The sequence below is a fragment of the Phaethon aethereus genome (genome assembly GCF_964289735.1).
Source record: "Phaethon aethereus genome assembly, chromosome: 5".
Taxonomy (NCBI): Eukaryota; Metazoa; Chordata; class Aves; order Phaethontiformes; family Phaethontidae; genus Phaethon; species Phaethon aethereus.
In genome coordinates, this window is record NC_138579.1 from 16,997,549 (window position 1) to 17,013,457 (window position 15,909).

Genomic DNA, 15,909 nt, shown 5'->3' on the forward strand with positions numbered 1-15,909 from the left:
ACTGGTTTAATGTTTTGTTTTCCTGGAGATTTCCATTATGTTAAAGCTGTGCAGCTTTTCCCTTCTCCTTTGTACATGATGGATTAGTAAACACAGTAGAACTTCCTGTACTTTTACAGCAACTTTTACCATTGTAGTTCACGAGCAGAGAAAGAAGATTAATTAAAAAAACATCAAACTACTCTGAAAACAGAGATGATCACTGCCTTTCTCTCCCTACCAGCATGCACTTCAATTTCTCTGTTCAAACACCTCTGAGAAAATTTATTTTGTTGATCTGTTAATTAATCTGTTCTAATTTACTGAGTTGGTTTTTTTTCCTCCATCCCCATCTTTCTCAACATGGTATATGTCTATGAAGGAATGAAGCATATGCTTTTAAATCTAAGCGTTAATCAAGCATAAGCCAATTTGTTCCTCTCTTTGTAGTCTTTGGGCAGATGAGAGACCTATTTGAAAGTCTCCATTCTGTTTAACTTGGAACAAAATCTGGAACTCAGGTGATTCACATGCTTGTATACTAAGAGGCCACAAGTTTATTGAATAATGTTGATTGAGACTATTTCTCTTTATGAAGATATTTCAAATGAGTATAAATACTTAAATAATTGTTGAAGCAGGGACATGAATCTGATTCTTCCATCTTTGGAAAATAATCTTCACTTGCAAGGTTTATAATGTCAATCTCACAAATCCTTGTCTCTCTCCTTGGGAATACTGAAGTATTTGCTGCCATTCTCAAGTCTCTTTAATCTTCTTTAGTTCTCCAGGAGCTTAATCATCATGGACCTGCTCCACTGCTGCCCCCTTAGACTTAATGCAACTCTGCTCCAGAACCTGGTGTCAGGAGCCCTGAGTAGCTTTGTGCCCTGAACCAAGATGGTAGTTTTCTGATTCTCCTACAGCAAGGCGCATTGCTCTCACATAATGCACTCAAGTCACAGCTGAATCTATACTTTTCTGTGTGTATTGTAGCGTGTTTGCTCAAAATGTTTTGCCAGCTGAGAAGGAAAATATTCAAACAGGAGAAAACTGACTACAGACTCACTCTGCAAGACTGGCAGGGTATTTTGTTCTGTTCTTTTTGGAACCATATGAGAACAGGTAAGGTTAATCAAGAGTGCTCATTGTCCAAAGCTCAGCCAACAACTAGCATTTAGATTAGGGTTAGGGCCAGGAGAAGGAGAAATTTAGGAGCTGCAGTAGCACTGCAGAAGTGAAGAACAGTCACCCAAATGAGTTCTTCCTTGAGAAATGTTTTAATGGAACCATGGCTGGTCATCAGAGTCCAAGACTCAGCCCATGTCTAGGGGTCAGCTTTGGGCTAGGAGACTCACAGACAATGTCTGCTCTTCCAGAGATAGGAATGAGACCTATCATGCCTATACATGTTTTTATCACACTTCTGACACTGTGTCTTACAAGTGCTCTGTGTTTTCCCCATGTGTATGGTATCAGGTCAGCCTAGTTTTCCACACTGGTGTCTTGGGCTTTGTTGACTGCATTTGCTTTCAGAAAGCTCTGAGTGTATCATTGAGCTCGGGTTCCATCTGCTTCCATGCCTCACTTCTGTTCTTTTGGGTTTTGTTTACTTGATCTTCATATTTGGTCCAAAATGATTTTGTATTTCATTCTTGGTAAAGTAAGGGGTAGAGAGTCAAACTTTGCGAGTGGCATCAAGCTTTTCCTTTCCTTTTCTCAAGCGCTTTGGTGTCTTTGAGGGCAAGGACTAGCTTACCCCAATAACATGAGCAGGAATGCTGCTACTTCACTAGGCAGGCATTTTAAATAATGCCAGGGTAAGATACATCCTTGAATGCCGTGGTTTAAGATTCCTACTCAGCCTAGCTTTCAGGCTGAGTGGCTCCCTTTCTCAAAGGCACAAACAGAGGAGATGCTGAAGAAAATGGAGAGATGAAGATGGCAGATGTAGGTCAGGGGCCCTTGCAAAACTGCAAGTCACAGAGGTGGAGGGAAAGGGAAATGTGCCTGGTGGAGACAGTGCTGTCTGGGGCCCTGATTATTGCTAGGAAGAAATAAGTAAAGAAGAACAATACACTTGGTTTGTAGTATGAGTGAAATGAAATAAGCCCAAAGCCTGGTCTTATTTGATTAGACTTACAAAGCTCACTAGTTTCTATCATTAGCTGAAAGGCCTCCTGCCAACAGGGACAATGATCAGATAATGTTTTGCTCACATTTTTCATCTTTGCAGAATTTGCACTCAACGTTGGATCTGTTGCTGAGAAAATGATCATCTATTAACATAATTTATTCCTGTGCCTAGCTGGCTCACTGCCTAGCTTGATAATATCTTCCCCGTTGCACTGTCTTGCAAACAGTGATGGATGGGAGTGAGCCCAACGGCACATTCATACAGGGAGAGAAGCAGCAAAAGTGCTGCTTGGAGTGAGCGCAACATGTTTGGGCACCAGAAACCACACAGGTCTCCCAGTCGGGTGGCAGAGACTGCTGGGAAAGCATAAGCCTTCTTCCAGGGCTGAAATCTTGTGTCTTCCTCAGCCCTCCTGTGGCACTCATGGTGTCTGGCTGCAGAGCTGAATGGTCACAACTCGCATTGTTTAATTGAAGTATGAGGACCAGTGAGAGACTATAAACTTCCTGAGTTTTATGATGTGACATGTAGACTTACCACAGGTTACCAGGTCGGGCAGGGTGAAAGGAGGTTGTATCCCCTCCCATAAGCACTGCAGGTACCACAGGAATTCTCTGTTGTATGACAAAGGATTGCTGTACCCCATCACCACTGCAAAATTTAAAGAGCTTCATCCACTAATGTTGCGAGACCCATTTAATATCCATTGCAGGAGTCTAATGTCATGTGAAATGGCAGGTCTGATGGCATCAAACAGCACAATGGACCTATCAAGTGGCAGACAATACCCTGAGCCCGGTGAATAGCTAAGGTAACCTGTATCCAGTGATAAAGAAATAAAATGCTAGTGATTTTATCAAGAGTAGCTTGTGCAGCTAGATTGTATTTCTGTGGTAAAGAAAGAGTTTCCTGCTTTAGAAAATAATCTTTCCTGAAACCCAGAAGATAAGAACTACTGCAAGTACCATGCTGGGAGCACCTAAACTGGAAAAGAAATACATGCATTTTCAACTGGCCAATTGCAGTTTTTTGAGAGATGGGCTGTAGGAACTGTTCCTAGGGTAGATTCTCAGAACTGGTCATGGAGTTCAACTAATTAAATAGTTACAGGGCTGATCTCAGTATGAAAGATAGGAGAGCACTGATGAAGCATGCCAATGACATAAATTGCTTGATATCTTCATTACCGAGAACAATGGGAATATCCTGCAGAAAGCACTGGACAGTATTAATAGAGCAACAGAGGGGGAATAATAAAAGGAAAAAACTGTAAGTCCTGAACCACTTCTGTTCCCCAAGAATGTGGTAACTGATGCTTTATTATTCTCCTTGCAGTAGTGGAGGCACAGAAGAGCTGTTCAGCAGTGCACAAATCTCCACTTAAGACTCCCTCACTGATGTGTATGTGGATCATTAACCTTTGCTGTTTGTTGCATTACTCCTACCAGACCTCTTCAGCCGTTTAGCCACTCCTTTCTCCTAGCAATTGAAGTATTGCTCTTTTCCCTGGGTAGCAGCTCTAAGTTCACATGTCTAGGAAAAATGTGAAGGTCTGATGGCCGAATAGTATTTGCCAATATTGCTCCCTATGCGCATTAAATACTTCTTGGAGAGACTTGCCTTTCAGATGAACTGGCTCTGTGCCCTGAAAGCACTTTTCTTCTAGCACCTTGAGAACATTGTAGTAGCCATTTAGAAAAAAGGCAGAGATTTACCATCTCCAGTGCCTCCGATCACTATCATTTGTACGTTGTTGTCAAGGGTATTCGCAATAGTGCAGCATTTCCTGCACACTTTCACCACTGGCTTTCACAGTATGGACTTTGAGAAAAGTCCAACTGTCTCTAATAGCAAAGATTGGAAGCTCATAGTATGTGTGGCTGACTGGTTGCTTTTCCAAAGTCTAACAGCTATTTCTTTGACAGCTTGCTGCTTTCCTCATTTCTTATCATATAGGTAACTGATTAGTTTACTCTGGAGTTGATTAAGTCTCTGTTGCATTTTGCAAAAACATAAAAGATGTTCTAAACTGTCATATTATGTCTGCAAAACATATTTGCAACTACAAATAGTTGTCCTCACCAGCAGCTGGAAATGTTCGTCACTACTACTTTTTCTGTTGCTGAACCGTGCACCGATGGGTCTGTCCAAGCAGAGTTGTCCTTAGTGCGGAGGGCATCACAGGCAGAATCTGTCCTCTCTATAAATTAGCAATAATTCCTTGTGTTTTCTTAATGCCTTCCACCAAAGGGATATACGGATGGCTTCACTGAGTAATGGTGCAGTTTTTAAACAGCACGTTGGGCTCTGCCAACAGAATAGACTAGAAAGTATGATGAACTATAACAACATTCAATTGAAATTCCAGCTTTAATTTCAAGCAGGTAGAACTCAGAGGAGGTGATATTTATCCAAGTTGTTCAAGTTAGCACTTATACCACATGGGCTTCTTAAGACAGTCTCAGTTTAATTTAGAACATCTGACAACAGCTGAAAGCTACATTAAACCATAAACTCAAATTTCAACCTCCTGAAAAGCTTGGCTTTTCTCATGGACTATCCCAGTGAATGATCCCCAACATCACTGATTTGTGCCCTGGAAGGCAATACAACCATGGCATGATACTCACTGTCTAAAATAGTAGGTTGTCTTTACTAAAAGAATTGGTAGAGTTTGTTGTGTTTTTTAAAAATTAGAATGTCTTTTGTTTTTTAAAATTTCTTACTCTTTTAAGAACCCCTAAAAGCAGAGTGTGGCAGTGCAAACACTGGTGAATTCCCTTTAGTCTGGAACGTGCTTCACTTCTTAAATGATAAACTTCAGAAAGCCATTTTGCCTTGCGCTTCCTAGGTCAAACATGTCCTGCTGTTGCTTGAGCAGCTTAGACAGTATTATTTTTATATCTCTGCTCCTGACTTAGCCAGTACACAAAGCATTTGCAATTGGAAAGAGGTCTGTTTTCAGATACCATGGTTAAAAATCACCACAGTCTGTACACTGCACAGGGAAGCTCAAAACCAGATGTACATATGGGAAATGGGGGGTGTGTGAGTAACTATAGTGAACTTCAGACTGCATTGCAATTACCTCAGTAGTTGCAGCAGATAAAACTGGGTATGCATTCAAATGTAGTTTGGTTTTCTGCTGAAAACCCTGGGGAATTTAATGACGGCAATTCTTAAGTGGGAATACAACATGTTTCTATTGGAAGGACTAAGTATTCAAATACAGGCTGATAGGGCTTTGGTGATTAAGTTGTACAAACATGCATGTGGCTTTCCACACTGAGAGGTCTGGAAGGTTCAGGACACTTCTCCAGCTGAGAATTGTTGTGATTTACAACATCAATTTACAACAGTCAATGTTTGGATTATGATTTTATTTTTGTCGTTTCACGCTTTGCCAGTGTTCTGAAATGAAACTGTGTGTTAATTTATTGTCATCCCTTTGTTAGCAACAGGAGATGTCAGAGCCTCGCTGGAATCTGGTGCAGACAATTTTTTTTCACTCTGTATACATGGGTTTTGAGCTCTGGTGTTCACCAAGAAGATATGTCTCCCGGCTCTTTCCAGAATGTCAGAGCTGACAAAAAACCATGGTGAAAATTGAGATAGAGAGACAGATTCCTGTAGTATATGCCACAGCTCCTTCAAAGAACTTTGGTACCCAAAGCTAACAAAACCCAAAGATCCTTCAAAGGTTTGGCATTCACATGGTGTTGGGTGGTCACGGAGTGGCTCTGCACCCTGACACAAGATCAAAGACCTTTTCCTGCCTGCAGAGTGATAACAGTTAATTGATTACACTTGCTGGTACCTCTCACTCAGGTACTACTACAGCTCCATAGGAGATATTTTACTAAATGTTGGAGGAGGAGAATTTTCTTTTCCTATTAAAATTACTATCAAAACAGAAAGTTTCTGTAGAAACTGATTTTAAAAGAAAGATTTTTTTTTTAAAGATTTGTGGAATTCAACAGAAAATATTTTAAAGATGTCATTTCTGATCTTGAACAAAGGAGGAGACATCCTGACTGCTAACAGCTTAGCAGAAGACGCAGACTCTTGCTTTTTCTGGCCAACTAAACAGGTTATTATCTTGACGAAGTGGAGCAGCTCCAAAAACAAGAGAATCAAAGAACCCAACTCACTACAATTTATCCCCCAGGCACTTACTTGAGAACAGGATGCCTCATTCAAAACCCCTAATCTGTGCTATCCGTTCCCAGGCATGTTTTTTCCTGTGTGTGTGCTTGTGCTCCATGTTTTAGTTTCTTCCTTTCATTAAAAATGTCAAGATCCTTTAATTCCAGTTGGGAATTTCACTTCTTCCTTCTGCCCTTCCCAATTTTTCTGTGAAACAGAAGTTTTGTCTTCTGACCAGCTTTATTATTTTTGAAAAATATTCGCATTTAAGTTAATGGTGTCATCTTTGAACTTGTGTACTGTCACTTCTGCAACCACTGTGGACAGAAAGCACTATGACGTATTGCACATGACAGTTTTCTGCAGCAGGCAGAAAAGGCTCGTGGCAGGATATCGGGGCAGGAATAAGAGAAGAGGAAATAAACAAATGTGAGTTCTGGAAGAGAACATAATACTGCTAAGGAAAACAAGCAGAGGAGAAATGCTGCTTCTGGGAAGGAAGGATGGAAGGAAGGAAAGAAGGAAGAAAGAGGGGTTTAATTTCCCAAGAGGGAAAAGTGTTGCAAAACAATGAATAAGGATTCCTGTCTGCATCAGGTATATACCAAAGTTATGATAGTTTTATCTGGGATTTTTGTTTATTTAAAATCCGTTAAAACCTAGATAGTTTACACAGTTTGGATCCTTATTTAACCTAGCTTCAAAATTGTACCAAAGTTGAAATTGTTTGATTCTTCAAATACTTCTTCAATTTTTTAAACTTATTTGATCAGAATTCATTTATCCTAAGACAAACCTTATTAATATGTTCTATTTAACCCTTTAAAAAGAATGACAAAAATGTGCATGGGAAACTGCTTATACAGTAAACCTGTCTGTAGTGATACATGATACAAAGTGTAACAGAATGAACTTCCAAATGTCTCATACTGTACAGTTATGAGCTGTAATCATGCTTCCAATGCCAATTTGTAGACTATGTCTATTGTGGAAGAAAACAAATTGCTGTCCTCTTATATTTCAAAAAAAGACTAACATTTCCATAACATTGCAGGAAACACCTACACAAAACTGACTCCACTTTGTTACTTCTCCTTCCTTCTGCTTCTGGGAAATGTCCCTGTGGCTGAGCCAGCTGTCTGGAATTACTTGGCTATAAGGTGACTGTTTCAATGAAAAAAACGTTTCTCAGCAGAATTATGTAAGTAGAAGGTGAGAATATACACTTGTCTTATGCAACATGCCTGTACATGCTGTTCTTTAAAAAATACTTATGTTATAAATTAAAATCTTCTGTGAAAAATATCCCAGCCATTCATGAATTGCATTCATGTCTGATTCATTGTGACTACTTTAACCAGGTTGGAATAGTATTGCTTTGAAAATGAACTTGCAACTCACCGAGAAAAAAAAGATGAGAGCCATTTAGAAAGCTCTTAAGTTTTAAACTGGTGCCCTTGTTCTTGTAAATGGTTAGTCCACCTTCTTCGTTACTTGACTTTGTTACTGTAAATCTCTACAGAAAATGAAGACTTGTGAGAAGACCCTTGTTGACCAGAGGGTAGTGGGCAATGGCTCAATGTCCAGATGGAGATGGGTGATGAGTGGTGTCCCTAAGGGGTCCATACTGGGACCAGTACTCCTTAATATCTTCATCAATGACATAGATAGTGGGATCAAGTGCACTCTCAGCAAATTTGCAGGTGACACCAAGCTGAGTGGTGTGGTTGACACGCCTGAGGGACGGGATGCCATCCAGAAGGACCTGGACAAGCTCGAGGAATGGGCCCAGGTGAACCTCCTGAGATTTAATAAGCCAAGAGCAGGGTCCTGCATGTAGGTTGGAGTAACCGCCAGTATCAGTACAGGCTGGAGGATAAAGGGATTGAGATGAGCCCTGCTGAGAAGGACTTGGGGGTACTGGTGGGTGAAAAGCTGGAAATGAACCGGCAATGTGCACTTACAGCCCAGAAGGCCGACTGTATCCTGGGCTGCATGCAAAGCAGCGTGGCCAGCAGGTCAAGGGAGGTGATTCTGCCCCTCTACTCTGCTCTGGTGAGACGCCACCTGGAGTCCTGCCTCCAGCTCTGGAGCTCTCAGCACGGGAAGGACATGGACCTGTTGGAGCAGGTCCAGAGGAGGGCCACAAAAATGATCAGAGGGATGGAACACCTCTGCTGTGAGGACAGGCTGAGAGAGTTGGGGTTGTTCAGCCTGGAGAAGAGAAGGCTCTGGGGAGACCTTCTTGCAGCCTTCCAGTACTTCAAGGGGGCTTCTAAGAAAGATGGGGACAGCCTGTTTAGCAGGGCCTGTTGCAGTAAGACAAGGGGAAATAGTTTTAAACTAAAAGAGGTTACATTTAGGCTAGATCTAAGGAAGAAATTTTTGATAATGAGGGTGGTGAAAGACTGGCAGAGTTTTCCCAGAGAGGTGGTAGATGCCCCATCCCTGGAACCATTCAAGGTCAGGCTGGACGGGACTCTGAGCAACCTGCTCTGGTTGGGATGTTCCTGCTCGTTGCAGGGGGGTTGGACTAGATGACCTTTAGAGGTCCCTTCCAACCCAAACAATTGTATGATAACTGCTTTTGCTTCTTTGTTTGCCCATGAGGGATAGTCCCAGACCCTGGGAGCTGCCTGGTGGAAAAGGACCTGGGGGTGCTGGTTGACAGCCAGCTGAATATGAGCCGGCAGCGTGGCCAGTTGGCCAAGAAGGCCAACAGCGTCCTGGCCTGTATCAGAAATACTGTGGCCAGCAGGAGTAGGGAAGTGATCGTGCCCCTGTACTTGGCACTGGTGAGGCCACACCTCGAATGCTGTGTTCAGTTTTGGGCCTCTCACTACAAGAAGGACATTGAGGTGCTGGACCGTGTCCAGAGAAGGGCAACGAAGCTGGTGAGGGGTCTGGAGCACAAGTCTTATGAGGAGTGGCTGAGGGAACTGGGGTTGTTCAGTCTGGAGAAGAGGACCCTGAAGGGAGACCTTATCGCTCTCTACAACTACCTGAAAGGGGGTTGTGGTGAGGTGGGTGTTGGTCTCTTCTCCCAAGTAACTAGTGATAGGATGAGAGGAAATGGCCTCAAGCTGCACCAGGGGAGGTTTAGATTGAATACTAGGAAAAAAGTCTTTACTGAGTGAGTGGTCAAGCATTGGAACAGGCTGCCCAGGGAGGTGGTGGAGTCACCATCACTGGAAGTATTCAAAAAATGTGTGGATGTGGCACTTCAGGACATGGTTTAGTGGGCATGGTGGTGTTGGGTTGATGGTTGGACTTGATGATCTTAAAGGTCTTTTCCAACCTGAATGATTCTGTGATCCTCATGACTTGGAAATTTTGGCATTACCTAGAAGAAAAAAAAAAGATCCTTGCCCAAACAAAGGAGAAGAAATAAACAAATGCAGCGGTCTTGATCCTAATAGATGGACACATCAGAAATGTCTGGTGAAAATATTTGTTGAACTTTTTGTACCAAGTAAAAATGTGGGAACCAGGAAGGAAGTGGTGGGAGGCTTCTTGTAGGATTGTCCCCTAGTAATGGGTAGGACAGAGCTGTGTGAATAACATCATTATGCAGAGGAACATGTATTTTACTTCTCTGACATGCTAATAAATATCTGTCTGTGTTTGTCTATATAGGTGTATATATGTGAGCAGCTCTATATATGTGTGTACAGAGAGGAGAGAGAATTTCCACAAAGCAAACATTCCCGGTCACCTTTAGTGCCACAAACTATTTCCCTGCTCTTTTGCTGTTTACTCTGGGAGAAAGTGGTTTGTGTGTTTCTTGTGCCCAGCACTGGAAGGACCAGGAACAGCAAAACTTTCTGGGTGATGCCAAGGAGAACAGCCATCTGTGATCTGGTCTGGAGCAGGTAAGGCAGGAACCTGCACAAGGAGCATGTGCGAGGGCTCTCCAGAGTACAAACACAGTGCCTGCAGGGTTTGATTTAGATGACTCATTCTAAAGAAATAAAGAAATAAGAAATGCATCCTTGAGCTCAGATACTGCTGACTGAGGTGAGACCATCATAATAAATAACCTGATGACACTAGGCTGGTTGTAAGATTAATTGGCTGAAGTTCAGCTTTGAGCTCAAGCTGTACAATTACAAGGGCTAGAATTTGACTTGGAGCATATTTTGTGTCCCACAGCAAATACTACCTGTTGTGATAGTTCAGGGAACAGCACAGGTTTCTTTCTTGTCTCCTGATTTCACAGCTAGGAAAACAAGCTTTTCACAGACCTTTCCCTCTGGAAAAAGAAGCCGGAAAAAGAAGCCAGAAAAAGGATGTGGCATCCCTATTGTGTTTCGTAAGCAGATTGCTGGTGGGAAAACCACTCATCTCTGCTAACGGATCTGTAAGACCTCATCTGCTATAAAGTGTCATTGCTCCATGCGGATGGCACTGCAAGCATTCTGTCCAGCTGAGGATCTAGGCTGTGTGGTTAACGGTACCACTTTTTATGTCCCTTCACCCGGTTGTTTGCTTGATGCGCTGTTCTGCCCGGTCTAGCGGGTAGGACCTCGAGCACTGCTCTGCAGATATTGCCGTACTGTCTGTGTTGTACTGACGACCGGAGGCTTCGGTGATAATCAATGTGCAAAAGATGTGCAAGCATAGAGCCTCAAGGCACTTATAATCTAAGCAGAAGCCAAATATGACACAGAGAATGTAGAACACAGCTCGTTATAAGGAAAGACTGCTGGAGAAGGAGTTGGGAGATGCATGCAGATCTGAGCTAAAACCTAGTTTTAGCACTGCAGTATTTCTGTCTTCCTACTTACTTGTTGAAGGATCAGGTCCCACCTTTGAATTATGAAGGCTTCACAGTTGTTTTTTGCAGAAATGCCCAGGGCACCTGATGAAACACTTCCAGTTTACTGGTCTGCCCACTATCTGCAGGCAGTTTACCCTTCACATCAGGAAAGTGGCTTGGGTTATTGCTTTGCTCCACGTGTGTGGGCAAAGTGCTTACATCACCCTTCTGGAGGGGAACATGCTGCCTGTCTTTTGTACACCATTACACTTCAGCGCAGCATCCTTTCAGTCAGTCAAACAACTGATAGGAAATCATATAGCCATGGCAAAGGGACTGAGCACCTCCAGAGACACAGGGGTGCAGGTCCCAAAGAGCACGCCCGCAGCGTACTCTCTTCTGCCAAAGCAGGAACACTGCAGAAGGAAAAACAGCTATGGCCACTTCTGCCTCTGGACATGCATATATTAAGCCTGTGAATACCAAAAAGACCTGGACCTCTAGCCATAGTTCACTTTCCTCTTTGTAGAGTTTACCCATAATCTCAGATAACTTGAGTGGGAGCAATGGATTTCTGGATTTTGATAGCTCCATTTTGAGCCATAGTCTGAAGTCTGCCTTAGTTTGCAGCACTATCGCCATGCTGGCATACCTTAGCGTACAAAGCTGAGCACTACTGGATCTGCAAACCTGGATGATCGGATTTGTTTGCAGGGATCACAAACAACAGCCCAACCTTGCTGAATTGAGTTGAGGAGTTAGCATGTAAGGGAGGTAAATATAGCACAGCAGCAAAACTAAGTCAAATCCACCCCTTCAGGAAACATCAAGAGTCATGAAACATTTTGTTGAAATTCGATGTAGCAGCTTTGCCATGATGTCTGAATGCTTTGGACTTGCTTATCATCAGACTGAAGACAGCATGCTTTCAGCAGGCTACTTTGCTCCTTGTGTTTTTCTGGTTTGTATCCCATTAGTGTCTGTTCTCCAGTATTTAACTCCTTAGTGGGATGTTGGACAATGACCAGGCTCCCTCAGTCCCAGCGGACTAGCATTACTTCTAAGCAAGTGACATGTCACCACTGTGGTGATTGCCACCAGGGACAACTTCATCTGTGTCAAGACAGCAGCCTGCAGAGTCCAAATTTAAAGCATTACTGTGCTCTTGCCCTCTGTGCTTTCCCATTGCAGTTCACAGAATAACAGAATCATTGTTTGGAAAAGACCTTTAAGATTATCAAGTCCAACCACCAACCCAACACCACCATGCTCACTAAACCATGTCCTGAAGTGCCACGTCCACATGTTTTTTAAACACTTCCAGTGGTGGTGACTCCACCACCTCCCTGGGCAGCCTGTTCCAATGCCTGACCACCCTCTCAGTGAAGAAATTTTTCCTAATATCCAATCTAAACCTCCCCTGGTGCAATTTCAGGCCATTTCCTCTTGTCCTATTGCTAGTTAGTTGGGAGAAGAGACCAACACCCACCTCACTACAACCCCCTTTCAGGTAGTTGTAGAGAGCGAGAAGGTCTCCCCTCAGCCTCCTCTTCTCCAGGCTGAACAACCCCAGTTCCCTCAGCCACTCCCCATAAGACTTGTGCTCCAGACCCCTCACCAGCTTCGTTGCCCTTCTCTGGACACGCTCCAGCACCTCAGCATCCTTCTTGTAGTGAGGGGCCCAAAACTGAACACAGTATTCGAGTTGTGTCTACCTATCTCAGGGCTGCCACTGAACGGGGCTGCCCTTTGCTCCCTCTGCCCCGGCCATACGTTCTTGCTGAGAGAGGAACCCAGCTGAGGGGAGAAGCTGCTTCAGCCGTCTGCCTGCCAGCTGCAGGGCTTGTGACTCAGCACCCAAAGACTGTACGGTGGGGTGTGATTCTGTAGTTCTGCCTGTTCACCCAGAGTTGCTCTGGTTATAGAGGGTTGGCCAAAGAAAGCTTTTGTCTCCACTTCAAAGCACCATGTTTGTTCACAGCTGTGGCTCAGCCAGGCAGGGGCATAACATCTCAGCTTGAAATTTAGAAAATTTGAAGCATGCTAAATGCGAGAAGGAAGGAAGAAAAATTTTTAGATAAGGTAGGGGAAACTCAGTTGTATGGAGTACTGAGAGACAGAGTTTTAAAAAAACATGAGTGACAATAGAACCAGGCTGGCTTATATGTAACTTTTAAAGCAAAGTGGAGCTTCTAGCTAAATGGCATTTATTCTCAGCTTTTTTAACTTTATATTGATTAGCATTGCTAATGAGTTCAGGTGTACTTTTGCTGTTGACTTGGTTACTGGGAGGGAATTTGTTTTGAAAGCAAAGCTCTATTCCCTGATCAGTTTTCCTGGACTTGTAATATGACTTTTTTTTCCTACTGTGACTTTGAAAACAGTGAGATTTGAGTTTCTAAGAGCTTTTTACTCCCTTCTTTCCATGAAAAACAGAATATCAAATGCTGACTATACATAAGCAGTGGATTTTAGCGTCTTCATAGTGAATGTACTAAAATGCTGCCAAGTTCCTCTTGTCTCCTGTCTGAGAAAAGACTTCAAATATTACATAGGTATGAGAATTTTTTTAAAGCTGTGTTCCAGTGCAATGATGAGATCCTTATTTCAGGAAGATCTAACTCAGTAGAGAAGGCAGGTTTTTTGTTGTATTGCCGGTACAAGATGTTCAGGTAATTCTGAGTAACTCTCTTAATCTTGTTCTAGCATGTACAGGGCACAGTGGAAAACCTGACAAAGATTTCTGGAGGTGTTTCTCCTCTGGTTATTCCAAAGTCTTTATTAACTTGGGTACATTTATCCCTTCTCTTTGTGTTTTCACTATTCACATTGAAAACAAGACAAATATAATTGGAAGTCTATGAATGATCCTGAAGTGCAAAGATGCTTCTCTTCATTTTTTTCTTAATGATTGCACATTCTCAGAAAACAGCAGACAAGGTAAAAACCATATGACTGATATTACTCTATATCCTGAAACTTCAATCTTGGAGACTCTGCTGTACAAATGGATTTTTTTTTTCCTAGCTAACTCTCTTCTGGCTTCTTTAAGAAAGTATGTACAAGCTGTTCAGGATAAAAACATACTCTTATCTTAGGAGACAGCTTCTTAAGATTATATATAGTGTATTAAAACAAGGATTCTAATGACAAACTATTTGAACTCTTTTGGTTTTATGGCGATTTTGTTACTATTGCACTAAGATGGCTTCTTAGGATACTGAGTAATGGAAAATGAATAGCTAGAAGTATAGCATAGGTTTCAACCTTTAGTCTTTTTGTTATATGATCCTAATTACAACCCCAGTTCTAAGCTTTTCTTTGTTTTTATCAGCATCTTACAAATCATGCTCCTACTTTTTTTTATTTCAATACAGATGTTAGAAAGAAACTGATAATGTTGTTTAAAGGTCATCTAAAACTTTTCTTCTTTCTAACATAAGAAACAGCTTGAAGGTTTAGTCTTTGCTATTCAATCAACGCAGACGAGAGAGGTTAGGAGTGTAAGGTACACACATGCACACACTTCCTGCCCCACAACGTTGAAGATCAAAATAATAAACAGAGAGAAAACAATCAGTATGTATAGAAAATAATTGCCTCTGGTTTCTCCCTACTATTTTGTAGGTAATTTCTAAGATGAAAACAAAGTTAGCTGCTTGCACTTTCTAGGTTTTTTTTTTTTTTTGTGAGGTGAAAGAACGGGTGCCCGTGGTGTGATTAGAGACGTGAAATGTCTTCTGGAGGGAAAAAATCCTTACACTCCAGTAGCCCATACGCTGAATAATATCTGTGGCAGGTGAAAAGCCCTGTGCCTTTGATATGTTGGGTATTTTGAAATAAAGCTTTTTTCTGTAAATGCTACAGCTCTGCAAAACTTGACAAGTTACAAAATCACATTAATGACAATTATTTTTCTCCCCTGTGTTCCTGGAACACTAATAACATAAGCTCTTTTGTCACTGAACCAGAAACAAACATATTAAGAATTCAAGAAGTGGTTTCCAAGAAGCAGAAAACCATACTGAATTTAAATAATGAGAACTTTTCATATTAGAGAGAAGTGGAAACACATACCTTGTCTGCAAATTCACCACTGAGCAGGTACAAATGAGTGAAGTGCAACACGTCTCCGGGAACAGCCAAGCTCCGTCTGTTGGATGAATGAGCCTAACTTCTGGTTTTCTGCCCCTCCCTAAACAGAACAGACTCATCCCTCTGTTGATGACATCATATTCCTGGATTTTCTCCCATACTATATTTTAAAAGCAACTTGTGTTCCGTATCCAGTGTGACACCACTGATATTTGAATATGGGTGGTAAACAACACAAATCCAGATAAAATATTGATGTGCCATAGTATGTGTATAAAACAGTCATGTGTTTGCACAGCAGCTACCAGAATTTTGCATGAACATGTGCGCACACACATACAAATCTGATCCAGATTTTCAGGGATGGCGAGTGCATTTTTTTTTACTGGTGTTAGACACAATCAAGAGTTAAACAAGTCCTCTTTTTGGAGAACTCGGATCTTTAAAACAGAAAAGATCAAATATCTCATTTACAATCTTAGATACTTCTCTTTCATGGGAAGAAATTCACTGTTTATGGTTCTGGAAGACACTGATTTTCCTCAGCAGAAGTCTCTGGCTACTTAGTGTGCTGAGAACTAATACAGAATCCAAATACTGTTTAAAGATTTGAATTGGACCAAAGTTTCTTCAAGCCTATGGATGAGATCTCGATATGAAACAAAATGATACACTAAAGAGCAGAGCAGAGCCTTTTTCCTGCTACATTGACTTTTATTCTGCATTTGAGATAATTCACAGAGAACTAATTTTACACAGTTCATAAAAGACATAGCTGCTTTTCCTCTAATAT